Source organism: Panthera onca, chromosome A2 (assembly GCF_046562875.1).
Source record: "Panthera onca isolate mPanOnc1 chromosome A2, mPanOnc1 haplotype 2, whole genome shotgun sequence".
NCBI classification, from domain to species: domain Eukaryota; kingdom Metazoa; phylum Chordata; class Mammalia; order Carnivora; family Felidae; genus Panthera; species Panthera onca.
Genome location: NC_138340.1, coordinates 161,280,886 through 161,294,877, shown reverse-complemented (window position 1 = coordinate 161,294,877; position 13,992 = coordinate 161,280,886). Strand labels below are relative to the sequence as shown.

Below are 13,992 nucleotides of genomic sequence, written 5' to 3'. Positions count from 1 at the left end.
GATTCTCAAATCTTCTCTCACCAAAGCAAACAAAATCCTTGGATAAATTGTCACAGTCTAGAAAGGCTCATATTTTCTTTCTTTCTTTCCTTTTTTTTTTTTTTTTTTTTTTTTTGTTTGCAACCCAGGAGAAAGTGCTAAGAGGTGAAAACGGGAATACATGACAAGAGGCTTCACCCTGAAAGAAGACGGAGAGTAAGAGCCTGAGAGATGTTTGCTGTGCGGGAAGGAAGCTTCTCACTCTTCCTTCAGCAGCCTGTGAGGCCAGGTGCTAATTAAATTAATAAAAAGGCATTTTGTTCAAACATGTGCCCCACACCTGCTGTGTCACCAGGCACAGGTTGCTTGCCTGTTGTGACGGAACAGTTTTACTGCTTAACAATGAAGGCAAAAAGCAAATAGCACGAGGGAGAAGTCGAATTGTAGCCAATATGTCCCTGATTTCCCCAACAAATGCCTATTAATTTGGGATGACACATTAGGAAAACACTCATTTCGAATTTGACAATTCTCAATTATTTAGGGCGTGACAGTTTTGTTTAATAGTTACTGTAATTACTAGAAATAACATCCTGTCCTCACCCAATTAAGGACGAGGATGATAAATTGAGAAATTATAGCTTATAAAAATAAAGCTTCGGATACAAACAAGGAACGCATTCATCTCTCCGTGATGATGCTCTTTCCTGAATGGTCTGGAGGTCATTTATCGGCAGTCATTTTAAGAAGTTCTAGTAACATCTCGTCTTCCATCTGAAAGCAGATACCTGGGTTTTTGTTCGAGGAAGATACATTGAAAAAATCCTAGCTGTAGCTACATTTTATGTTAAAAATGGGCATACCCCGATATATTATCATTAGATTTCGTTGTGAGAGACAAAAAAAAAAAAAAAAATCCAAATTAAGGATTTATTTCCCACTCATCTAGAAATCGGGGCAGAATGTTCGAGTCCTGCCAGAAGGCGCTCCGTGGTGTCCAGACCAGGCCCTTCCCAATTCATTGCTCTGCTGTGCGCGGCCTCTGAACTCAGGCTGATCTCACGGTTCCAGATAAAGTTGTACCCAACTTCCTCTTATATCTTACTGGCAACGCTTCACCACATGACATCATCACTAGCAGGTGGGGACATGAGGTCCCTATTCCAGGCAGCCGTGCACATAGCTCAGAATTGCGTGTTCTATTACTGTAGAGCAAACTATAATTAATATAGTTGCCTATTAATGTAGGGCAAACTCTTTCTGTTAAGGGCCAGATAGAAAATATTTTAGGCTTTCTGAGCCCATGGCCTCTGTCTCAGCTACTTAACTCTGCTGTTGTGTGTGAAAGCAGCCACAGATGTTACACATATGAACGCTCGTGGCTGCGTTCTAATGCCACCTTATTTATGAGAACAGGCCATTGGCTGGATTTGGGCCCCAGGCTGACCCTTCCTAAAGAAGACGAATAAAACGGGTGCCGGGGTGGCCCTGTCGGTTCAGTGTCCGACTTCAGCTCAGGTCACGGTCTCATGGTTCACGAGTTCGAGCCCCGCGTCGGGCTCGGTGCCGACGGCTCGGAGCCTGGAGCCTGCTTCGGAGTCTGTGTCTCCCTCTCTCTCTGCCCCTCCCCTGCCCGCGCTCTGTGTCTCTGTCTTTCTCTCAAAAATAAATAAACATTAAGAAGATGGGTAAAACAGATCCTGGGGAAAGCTAGAACTTCTACACCAGGTAGCAGAGATATTAGCAACATTAACTTTGGCAAGTCCCTTCCTCACCCCCTCCCTCCCCACCTACCTCCCCTTTCAGTATGGTTAGTGCCAGTAACTAATTTAAATCAACAAAATGACGCTGTGCAGGGCACATTTGCTTAAGGCTCTCGTTGAGAGACTAGTTGGTAAATTTCAATTATGCTTTTGTTTGTCACGCTGACTGTTCTTTTACTAGGCAAACCTCCTGCCTTGTTTTTCGCCTTGGTCACAGAATGGCTGTTGTCTCAACCCAGGGCCTGGGAGAAGGAAGATGCCATGAGGTGGGCCGAGTGCCCTGAAGAGAGCACAGAGGACACGCTGAGAGAATTCCCTGAGACAAGGATTGTGGCTTTCCCCTTCTCCTTGGCAGATGGGACAGGCCTGTGATCGTGCACTTAATTACATGTCACTTTAAGATACAGAGTCTCCCCGGTGGACACGGAGAAGAGACAGGGGCACCCTGGAGAGCTCTCACTGGAGCAAAGTAAACCCTCTAGGAGCTGGATCAGAATGCATTGTGGTAATTAATTATATTTACCAGTGAGCTTTTTTTTACCTTTTATTTCGTAAATTTTGTCTTTTTTCTGGATTCAAGGAGAGCAGGAGAGCACACGGTTTAACTCGTCAAATGTAATAAATAAATAAATCCAGTAAATGTAAGTAAATAAATAAATCCAGGAATGAGTGTTTCCCATCACCCACCCCTCCCAGTCTCTTCCAGACATTTTTTTTTTTTTTTAAGATTTCATTTTCCGGGGGCGCCTGGGTGGCTCAGTCTGTTAAGCGGCCGACTTCAGCTCAGGTCACGATCTCGCGGTCTGTGAGTTCGAGCCCCGTGTCGGGCTCTGTGCTGGCCGCTCAGAATCTGGAGCCTGTTTCAGATTCTGTGTCTCCCTCTCTCTGACCCTCCCCGATTCGTGCTCTGTCTCTCTCTGTCTCAAAAATAAATAAACGTTGAAAAAAAAATTTAAAGATTTCATTTTTCGTAAGCTTATTTATTTTGGAGAGAGAGAGATAGCAAGCAGGGGAGGGGCAGAGACAGAATCCAAAGCAGGTTCCACGCTGTCACCACAGAGTCTGATAACGGGGCTCAAACTCATGAACCGTGAGATCATGGCCTGAGCCGAAATCAAGAGTCGGACGCTTAACCGACTGAGCCACCCAGACACTCCTAAGATTTCATTTTTACAAGTAATCTCCACATCCAATGCGGGGCTCAGACTTATAACCTAGAGTTAAGAGTCGCACGCTCCACTGACTGAGCCAGCCAAGCGCTCGCTCTCCAGATGTTTCTATACGCCTGTCCTAACGATCAGTGTGCCAGGAAGGCGAGGTCACAGTAGCCTCTGTTGCTACTAGAACTCTCAAAAGTGAGGGAAGCCGGGTGCCTGGGTGGCTCAGTCGGTTGAGCGTCTGACTTCGGCTCAGGTCATGATCTCACGGTTCGTGGGTTCAAGTCCCGTGTCGGACTCTGTGCTGACAGCTCAGAGCCTTGAGCCTGCTTCCCATTCTGTGTGGGCCTCCCCCTTGCACTCTCTCTCTCTCTCAAAAATAAATAAACGTTTAAAAATGTTAATGAAAAAAACGAGGTAAGCTATTCTGTAAACGGGCTTCCTAGTTCCTTTTCCTTCATTTAAGAGCTTTAGTAGAGGAATATTAAGCTTCAAGATCTTCCTTTTTCCTAGTACTGACCTACTGTGAAAGTCACTTTTAGCACTTCCCCAAATCCTAATTTTGTGTCCGGTACAGAAGATACTTTAATTAGACTGGCCCACATTTTTACCACACGGATTTGAGACTAGAGGGATAGGTAGACTTTCCACATCTATATCTATCTATCTATCTATCTATCTATCTATTTTAATGTTTATGAGAGACAGAGCGTGAGTAGGGAGGGGCGAGAGAGAGAGAGAGAGATACACACAGAATCTGAAGCAGGCTCCAGGCTCTGAGCTGTCAGCACAGAGCCCGACGTGGGGCTCAAACTCACAAGCCGTGAGATCATGACCTGAGCTGAAGTCGGACACTTCACCGTCTGAGCCACCCAGGTGCCCCTACCTTTCCACATCTATAAACGGCAACTTAGAAAGTGAGAATAGAACAGTGGAGCTAAAAAGAACTTAAGAGATCATTTAGTCCAAATTCCTTAATTACAGAGAGGAAGTGAGAGTCAGAGAAGGAGAGTGATGCGCCCTGGATTGCACAGCTAATTAATCATCGAATTCAGGGGAAACTCAGGTCTTCCAGTCCACAGAAACACTCAAAGGTCCACCCTGGTTCCCAGCAGGCTGGACTACCAGTGGGTGTGGCAACTTTCTAGCAGATGGGGAGTGGGGGGACCACGGCCGGCCCCTGGTCAGGCATTAAGATACCTGGCTTCTCTATTTCTTCCTGCAAAAGCGGTACATGAGGAGAACCTTCGCTTCTTCTGGAAAGGCCCTCTGTTCCTGGGACAGGGACCCAGCGTGGTGGCTGCATGGAGATCTGTCCGAGACAAGTGGACAGTATACAATGTAAGAAGCACAAGGTGGTCCTCACTAGGATGTCTGGGCCTGCCTCTGGAACATTCTTGTCTCTGGGTTTTTCACGTGATCTCACCGAATTACCCCCGAATCCAGAATGCATTTCATTTACTTTGGTGAAGTATGGCAGTTTTTGGAAGAAAGGAAATGAATCAAGTTTAGATCAAACAAAAAGGTAACCAACACTTCCCACAAGGTTGGTGATTACTAAGAATTAAAAATTCAGATTAAGGGGGTGCCTGGGTGGCTTAGTCAGTTGAGCGTCTGACTTCAGCTCAGGTCATGATGTCACAGTTTGTGAGTGCGAGCCCTGAATCGGGCTCTGTGCTGACAGCTCAGAGCCTGGACCCTGCTTTGGATTCTGTGTCTCCCTCTCTCTCTGCCCCTCCTCAGCTCAGACTCTGTCTCTGTCTGTCTCTCTCTCAAGAATAAATAAACATTAAAAAAAAAATCGGATTAATATATACGGTAGTGTAGCTTCATAAGGGACATAAATGTCTAGTATATTCTAACATGTGTATTAATTTCCAGGGTCATCTTCATAAATGGGTAAAGCTTCCATAGATTCATAGGAACATATGGCCATATATTCATATTATGTATACATAATATACATATGTAATACACACACATATATATACAAATATATACCTATATATTTATATAATACATATTTGTTACATATATATTACATATATGCATTCACATATGGGACATATATATTAATATGAATATGTTATTTATATGTGTATATCACATGCATATATTACAGAATATACATGTGTTATGCATACATAATATGTATATATGTGTGTATCCTTATATACACATCCATATATTCATATGCAAATGTGGAAATTTTACCCATTTATGAAGATGGGCTTGGAAATTAATAAACATGTTGGGACATACTAAGTATTTATATATATATGCACATACATACAAACATACACATATACATGCATATATTAATAGATTACATATGCATATATGCAAACCCTTCTTTCTCAATATATGAGAATCCTGTGGGATCCCTCTCTCTTCACATGCATATATATGTGTGTATGTTGTATACCTTTCTCTTTCTTATTTTTTCTTTTCTTTTTCCTCAAGAAGAGGAAGGGAGAGAACAAAGAGAGGAGGGTTGACCAAAAAATGTTCACACATTAATAAGAGAAGAATAAATGCTTAATCATAATAGTTAATGACACACACCCTTTTAAAATCTCATCTGTTTTCACCTAAAGGAAAGATATTGTAAAAGAACATTCTAAAATGAAAGAAACTCTTTTTTCTGTTTTCTAAAACCAACAAAGGCTACCTTGTATTGAAAGTCATTATGGCAAAAGCATTAGGAAGGAAGGACCGTTTAAAGTTAAATCTGTCATTAATTTACTAACTCCTCACTTGAATCTCATAAATAATTTTAAGTAGAAAAGGTTGTCCAATGTGATTAAGGCCATTATTTCATGCTGAAGTAGCCCACAGGCTTTTCTAGGGTAAAAATCTCTCCATAAAAAGAAGAACTAAGGTTTCTTCAAGGTTAAGGGTCTTTGGAGCCTATTCCGTGAGATATATTACCATAGAGATGATGGAGTGTGTAGAAGTCGTCTGAGAAGATTACACCAGGCTTCCCAAGGTGAGAGGTATCTGAACGAAAACAGATTATATTATTTTAAGAAGATTTGCTGGTGTTCGATTTCCCAAATGAATCATAATGCTGTCTGTTTCCTACAAACCTAACATCTGTATTGAGAAAATGATAGCCTTGGTGTCATTTAGTTCATTCAACAAATATTTATTGAACACATCCTGTGTGCCAGACAGATTTCTGGGTTCTTGGGATCCAGCAGTGAACCAGATGAAGTCCCTGCCCCCAAAGACCTCATAACCTAATGGGAGGCAACGAAAAGATAAAGCAATGAATGTAAAAGCCAGCAGAATTCCTACTCCATCAAGAAACAGACAAGTAGGCAATGAAAAGCTCCATGGCGAGCTTGTTGGACAAGGAGAGGATTGAGAGGAGACAGGCTGTCTTTCCAGAGCAAGTGATGTTGAGCTGAGACCCGAAGGCTGAGGAGGAGCTGGTATAGCCAATGTAGGTGGGGGTTTGAGGTGGAGGGAAGGAAGGAGTGTTGCCGGCCAGATCATGCGGGACCTTGTAGACCACGTTCAGGAATTTGAAATTTATTTTCAGAGCAGCGGGAAGCCACCGTGGAGTTTTTAGTAGCCAAGTGACCTGGGCAAATTTTGTTTCATAAGATCCTCTTGATGGGAGTTGGAGGAGGGACAAGACCCCAGATAGGAAGGGCATCAGGATTCAGCCAGGGAAGAGACAACAGCACATGGCCGGCTCTGGAGAGTGGCAGCGAGAGCTAAGACAAGAGCCAGTACCTTCCTTGTGCCAAATATTCTTCTAAGTGCTCACATGCACCATCTCCTTGAATCTTCGTAGCATCCTCACCAGGAAGGTCTTTTATTACCACCTACGTTCTGTAAATGAGGAAACCAGAGAGGCTGAGTTACTTGCATAACCAAGTGGTAGATGTGGGACTTGAATCTACTTCAGCTGGCTGCAAGTTTAACCACTTCGCTACAGATCTCTCTCAAGACGGAGGCTCATTAGAGGGATATTGAGAAAGTGGACTTGAGAGCGTTCAGTGACTGCGGTTCGGAGTCATGAGGAAGGATGATGCCCGGGCGGGGGTGGTATTGCCTTCCAATGGGAGGAGAATGGAAGGTTTTTGGGGGGGGGGGGATGGGGGCGAGGGGGAGGTGTCCAGTTGAATTACAGATCTAGTGCTCCAGTGCCAGTTCTGGACTGGAAGTGTAGACTTGGGAGTCCTCTCAACCTGATCGTAATTAGACTCAAGGGAGTAGACGAACTTACCTAGCGAGAGTGTGTACGGTGACCGGAGAAGATAGCTTAGCGCCCCCCGAAGACTCCAACACGTAGGGAATGGGTGACTTGAAAAGGACTGACAGGATGTACCCAGAGAAGTCGGAGAAAATCAGAGGACTTGGTCGTCATCGAAATCGAGATGATGTTTCCAGAAGTCGAGGACTGCTGGGCAGGGTCAGATGCTGTCCAGCAAGGTGAGGACTCCACTGGCCTTAACAGCAATGAGGTCCCTGGTGAGAACACTGTAGCGGACCGGTGGTAGTAGGCGGACTGCGGTGGGGAACGAAGATAATGAGCGTAGGAGCGAGGTGGTTGGGGAAGGGGACACGGGGAAAGGGGGAGGAAGTTGGTTTGATTTTTAAATACAGGAACCACCTGTGTTCTTCTCCTCGGGTGCTGACGGCAAGGAGGTGGCTCAGAAAAAAATGACAGATGGAGCAGAGAGGGGACCAAAGAACCGGCTCTTTGAGACGAGGTGGAGTTTAGAGTCCGGCTGGAAGGGGTGGGTGCGGAGGTGGATGTGTCCACAGGCTTGGTGGTGGGTGGTCAAGGGCTTTCCTGTTAGAGGCATTGACGTCATAAAGGGGAGGTGTGTTGAGGTCAGAAGCGTGAGGGGGGAGAAGCATGAGTCAACTGGAGCAGTGGCCCTGTGAGAGAGCAGATCGCAGGCAACACGGAGGGCCCCGTGGAGTCTGGCAGTCATGAATTTATGGTGGCACCAGTCTGCGAGGTCATCTGATCTTCTCAAGCAGAGTTCAGCAGCCCAGGTGTACAAAGAGCTCAGAAACTGTCGCATGATCCGAGGTGAGGTTTTTCCGGGTGTTTGGGGAGGGTGGACGATACGAGACGACGAAGCAAGAGAGGTGGGGGTCCGCGAGGGCCTGGCTGAGGAGGCAGATCGTGGAGTCTCAGCCGGATGGGGAAAATACGGAGCGAGGGGACAGATCCTTGCTCTGACTTTCTCATGGACTCTGTTACTTCGGGCAAATTGCCACAGATCTCTGGGATTCGGTCCCCCCCGCCGCTTGTGAGTGAGGGTGTTGGCTCGTTTGGTCAACATCCCTCCCAGTTCCAAAGTTCTGCGGTTCAATTTTGCAAAAATGCAGGCACTCTCAGACCATGAGTGAGAAACAGCTGCCAGTTCTTTCTAATCACCGGGGTCAAACGATCTGCACTATGCTGGAGAAGCACATTCCATTAATGTTTCTAGACCATCGATGCAACTCTTTAATTTTCTCATGCAAAGATGAAAAATGCTCAGGGCCCTTCCCCTAAACCAAGCCTAACCGTCTCAGGGACGTTGGTGATCCAGCCCTGCTGTGTACTTCCCAATCTGCACTTGATTCAATTAGATTCAACTTAAAAACAGATCGATGAGTGTCTGCGCTGCATGAGATACCGAGACAGCAGCTGCAGGGGATACAAAGAGAGCTACAGTCCTTGCCCTGTTATAGTCTAGGAGGAAGAATAAGACCGGTCAGAAATAAATGTGTTGGGATGTGAATCTTTGTATTCAACTCATGAAACCGTTTCTTTCTATATTTCTAACAACGTAATTTCTGTTTTGAGCCTGCTTTTTACCAGATTGGAATAAACTCAGTGGGGGTCCCCACCATTTTGGGGGTCATGACTAATTCTCGGGACTTACATAATCTTAAGGCATCAGTTATGAGGTGCCTTTATGGTCCTCAATACCATCTGTCAGCACTATCCGTTGAAACATCCATTGCCCCCCTGTGGTTCTACATTATCAGTTCATGCAGGTGTCCGTAGGGACATACTCATTTGCTCTGCATGGTCCCTTTAGGACTTTTTGTTTCTCTCTGCTACTTCTAGGCCTTTCTGGGCTACATGGTAATCACCGGGACTCTTCCCGGCATGCTTAAACACACCATTATGGACTGAGTGTTTGTGTCCCCTCTACCCCCACAATTTCTGTGTTGAAATCCTAACCCCCAAAATAATGGCATCAGGAGGTGGGGCCTTTGGGAGGTGATTAGGTCATGAGGGAAGAGCCCTCATGAATGGGATTAACACCCTTATAAAGGAGATCCCAGAGACTTCCCTCAATCCTCCTGCCACGTGAGGACACATCGAGAAAACAGCCATCTGTGAACAGGGAAGTTGGGTTCTTGCCACACACCAAATCTTCTGGTGCTTTGATCCTGGACTTCCAACTTCTAGAACTCTGAACAATACGTTTCTGTTGTTTATAGGCCACCCGGTCTATGACACTTCATTATAGCAGCCCGAAAAGACTAAGACACACACCCTCCATTAATTTTCCTCAGAGGATCTTACTACGTCCCCCAACGTCCTATGTGGAACAGGAGATCAAATGTCCCTCCAGGACCAATTGACATTTGGGCTCTCCTCTCCTCACTTGCCCTCCTTTTTTCCTTCTTACTTCCAGCCCTGAGAATCTTCTGGTGTGGGAAGACTGGGCAGGCATGGTAGGAATTACGCTATTACAAATTATACGTGCTTCCAAATTTTTGGTCTATGCCGCGAGCCATTTGTCACATGAGGAAGCTTCTTCTTCTCTCTCTTTTCTGCTCCATCACATCCCTGTAAGGCAACGAACACGGAATGGACTCACTGTGTGAATGTGGAGAAGAGCAAAGGGGAAAAAGAATTCAGGGAAACCGTGGGCCCCATTTCATACAAGGCAGAAATAGGGTGTGTTACGAGATGGACGAGCACTGTGCTCTGGGATTCAAATTGAATCAATGGAGATATTTAGTTGCACAGGAAAGAAATGAAAGTTGGCTAACTGGAGAAAAGAAAAACACGGGGTTCATTCGAAGGATTCTGGGTAGCTCGCTGAAGAGGAAAGGGAGAGCTTAACAGATGCTTTGAGAATAACGGGAACCAGGCCAGTGGTGGTGGTTGCGACAGGAGGAATCCAGGAGTGTGGTGACCAAATGACTCAGCTCCAACCACCCTCCGACTGCTTTGTTACCCCTCAGGAGAAAAGCCTCAGGAGGTTGGATCTGATTGGCGGAGCTTGGGTCACATGACGATACCTGTAGCCAAAGCTTCTCTACGTGGAAGTTCCAGCAGACCTAATGGAAAGGGGGAGAAGCCGAGCTCCTGAGAAGAGGGGAAGTACAGGAACATAGGGGTGGGTGGAGGTGAACAAAACGGCTAACGCCTGCTCAGGAGGAATGAGAACATCTCCGTTGAAGAAACCAGGCAAGTTGAGAGGAAAGGGCATTTGTGAAGGACTTGGAAGGTTGGGTGCTGACGGCCCAGAGACAGGTAATATGAGACTCTCAGAAACTATCTGAGAACAGTTTTGCTAGAGGTTAGTATAGGAGTCGGGGAAGGAGACAAGGTTGATAGGGTTAAAAAGGTGGACTTTGGAGCCACAGAAAGAAATCTGAGTGGGGGATTGTTATGGAGTGAATTGTGTCCCTCGCAAAAATTCATATGGTAAAGACTTCACTCCCAATAGCTCAGAATGTGACTGTGTTTGGACATAGGATTTTTAAAAATTTTTTTAAAATGTCTATTGATTTATTTTGAGACACAGAGAGAGAGAGAGAGAACAAGCAGGGGAGGGGCAGAGAGAGAGAGAGAGGGAGAGAGAGAATCCCAAGGCGGCTCCGTGCGGTCAGCACAGAGCCCAGCGTGGGGCTCGATCTCACGGATCGGATTGTGAGATCGTGACCCGAGCTGATATCAAGACGCTTAACCCACTGAGCATCCCTGGCGTCCCAGAGATGGGAGTTTTAAAGAGGTAACTAGGTTAAACTGAGGTCATTGGGGGAGGGGGGCTGATTCAATATGACTGGTGTCCTTATGAGAAGAAGAGTTTTGGACACAGCCGCGCACAAAGGGCCGACCGTGCGAAGATACGGCATAAAGATGCCATCTACAAGCCTGGCAGAGGCCTCAGAAGAAACCAACGCTGCCAGCACTTTGATCCTAGATTTCTTGCTCCAGAAACATGAGAAAATGAATTTCTGCCACTTAAGCCCCCGTTATGGCAGCTCTAGCAAACTCATATGGGATTTTTTTTTCTTATTTTCAAAGCAATGGGTATTTAAAGAGGAGAGTTGCATAGTCAAACTTATGCTTCAGGGAAACAGGTGTAGCCATGGTATATAAGGGGAGGAAGGATGCAGTGCCTGGAGACCGGGAGATCATGAGAAGGCTATCGCATTTGTCTTCGGAAGGGTAGCTGACGACACTCGCTTGGGGAGTAGCATGTGGGTGGAGAAGAGGCTAGGGATATGGCCTCCGCGATGGGAATGCGACTCCCAAGGTTTGGTCACAAACTGAACGTTGGAGGAGAGGGAACTAGAGGTGTTTTAGATTTTTCTAACATGTTAACTAGGAGGATGGGGTACCAAAAGGGGACTCTTGACTACGAGTGACAAAAATAACCCAGTTCAAATTAGCTCAGGAAACATGAAGTCAGTTAGCTGATGTCATTGTGAAATCCAGGGGCGGGGTTGGGGGGGGAGCCACCGATTTTCCACAGCCCTGGTTTCAGGTGCTCAGAGGCTGTTGTTAGTGCCTGACCCTCCCTCTGTCTTGGCTTAGTTTCCTTTGTGTGTCTTGTCTTCCTTCCATGTTTTCTGTGCGGCCGGGAAAGGCGGTTATGCCATCCTGACAGTTGATGACCTAAGAAGAGACCCTCCAGCTGCCTCTCCATACCCATATGCCAACTCCTGCTGAGGTCAGGTGCTAAGTCTTTGGTCCCATCGGTGTGAGCCGGAAAATGCGACACGGCCCATCGGTGAAAGCTTGGTCATGCCTCCTCCCGGTCGGGCTAAGCGGGGAAACCGACTGGCAGTCCCACTAGACGAAAAGGCAGTAGTCTGCCAGCGAAAACCGAGACGCGGGGCAGACAGAAACAGGAGATACCCACGCCAGCGAGTTTGGGTTTGGATATTTTACGTTTGGACACGTCAACATCGAGTCACGGCTGGGGTGCGGGGAAGGTGCGGCGATGGAGCGCTCGGCGATAGCCTGGGTTCGGCACACAAGAGAGGGAGGTCACCCACACAGAGGCTGCGGTGAGGACCACCGTCGTGGGTATGTGTTCGGAAAGGGAGAGTGGCCGTGGGCAACGAGGGCTGAGGGAGTGACTGAAACGTTAGGGAATTTCTACGTTTGGTACAAGAGAAAAGGAAGAAAATACAGGAGCAGTTGGAGAGGACAGGCTGTGCAGAGCATGTACATTTATGGAAGCCAAGTGAGCACAGTGTTTCAAGGAGGGAGTGATAATGAGTAGACTTCAGAGGCAGAGGCGGATGACCGAGGAAAGACGGGAGATTAGTAGATACTTAGGGGCTGACGGTGTCCTCCTAATGCCTTTGGGGATAATGAGCAGTGCCACTGGAGAATGGCTATATTTTTTTTAAGTGTTTACTTATTTTTGAGACAGAGAGAGAGAGAGAGAGGGTGGGGGAGGAGCAGAGAGAGAGGAGGACAGAGGATCCGAAGCGGGTTCTGTGCTGATGGCAGCAAACAAGATGCGGGGTTCAAACCCACGAACCGTGAGATCATGACCTGAGGCCACGTCGGACGCTCCACGAATTGAGCCACCCAAAGTGCCCAAGAATGGTTACGTTTCTACAACTTCCATTTTGAGGGGCAACCATCACCGACAAAGTTCATGGGCAGGGCAAGGTATTCGGATGTGGACTCAGAACTTTCAACTTTAGGGGCATGTTAGTAAGAGATTGTGCGAACTCGTCGAGGTATCCTCAGCTAGCTTATGAGGAAACTGAGGCCCAGAGGCGGCCACGGCTTGCATGAGACCCCCGTGGGGTCTGGTAGAAGAATGAGGGTGGCCAACCAAACCCTTGAACCCGGGTGGGCACACAACCCTAGGCTTCCTGCGCTGGGGCCTTCCTCTACACCGGGAGGCACCTGCTCAGATGCTTCTGGAAGGTAAAACAAATAAGTGAAGCAGGCGACTGTGACCCTGGAGAGACCATGCCCCGTTAGCGGTGACCCCTGTTCATTCCGCTCAGCTGACCACTGCCACAGGAGAATGAGGGGTGTTGTCCAGATTTCGTTTTCCAAGAGGAGCAGTTCATCTGAATTTTCATGTGACACTGCGCACTCTTTAGGCAGCCAACTTAAAAACATGAAAATCCTGGTGTGAACAGAACAAGTTTGTGGTTCGGCTGCCAGTTTACGTCCTTGGCTGTAAACCTCGATGATGCGGGGGAGAGGGAACTGGCCGAGACACAGAGGAAAGCGAGCGTAGGCCGGCTTCGCCTCCTGCTTACTTTTGCTGGAGACTTGGGTGGGCACAAGGTTCCCTGGGGCTCCTGAAAACCAGGATACTCCAGTACAGCAGGACAGCGTGTGGGACTTTCGCAGCCATCTGTGGTCCGCGTAGCCCGCCTCTTATCTTTCATGTGAGGCTGGGAAATTCTTTAGTGATCGCCGTTCTTTCCGTGCTGGAGTGAAAGATACTAACGTGGTCTGGGAAAAGGTGGGGCGGAAGGTTTTGTGAATTTTGCAGTTATGATTAACGCTGGGACATCTCATTCACTCTGCTCTTGATTGTTGCCCGCTATGGACGAGATAACGAGTTACACCTTGTAGGGTGGGTGAGATTACGATCCTGTTGCTGTGTGTAAAATGAGGCAGGGCGGAGGACTGTCTTGGACAGATCAGGCATTCAGGGAGTTGGGGACTTGCCTTACGGCCTCCACACATAGGGATCTGACTGGACTCCTACTGGAAAGAAACAAACCACGTCATCCATGGGATGTAGGCTGTACGAATTACTTCAAAGTGTTTGTTTCACTTCTGGTATTCAGAGTCAGGAGACCAAATATTTAAACATGAGAATTGCAGTAACACCTTGGTT

The 13,992-nt window shown here is 46.9% G+C and overlaps 1 long non-coding RNA gene across 1 annotated transcript; it reads right to left on the bottom strand.

The window, feature by feature from the left end:
- Positions 1-870: 870 nt before the first annotated feature.
- On the bottom strand, positions 871-7,678 carry LOC132679662 (uncharacterized). The gene is made up of 4 exons (XR_009610265.3): positions 7,527-7,678; positions 7,140-7,421; positions 5,831-5,899; positions 871-1,178 (listed from the first exon to the last, which is right to left on the bottom strand). It is a non-coding gene; the product is annotated as an uncharacterized LOC132679662 (long non-coding RNA).
- Positions 7,679-13,992: the final 6,314 nt, after the last annotated feature.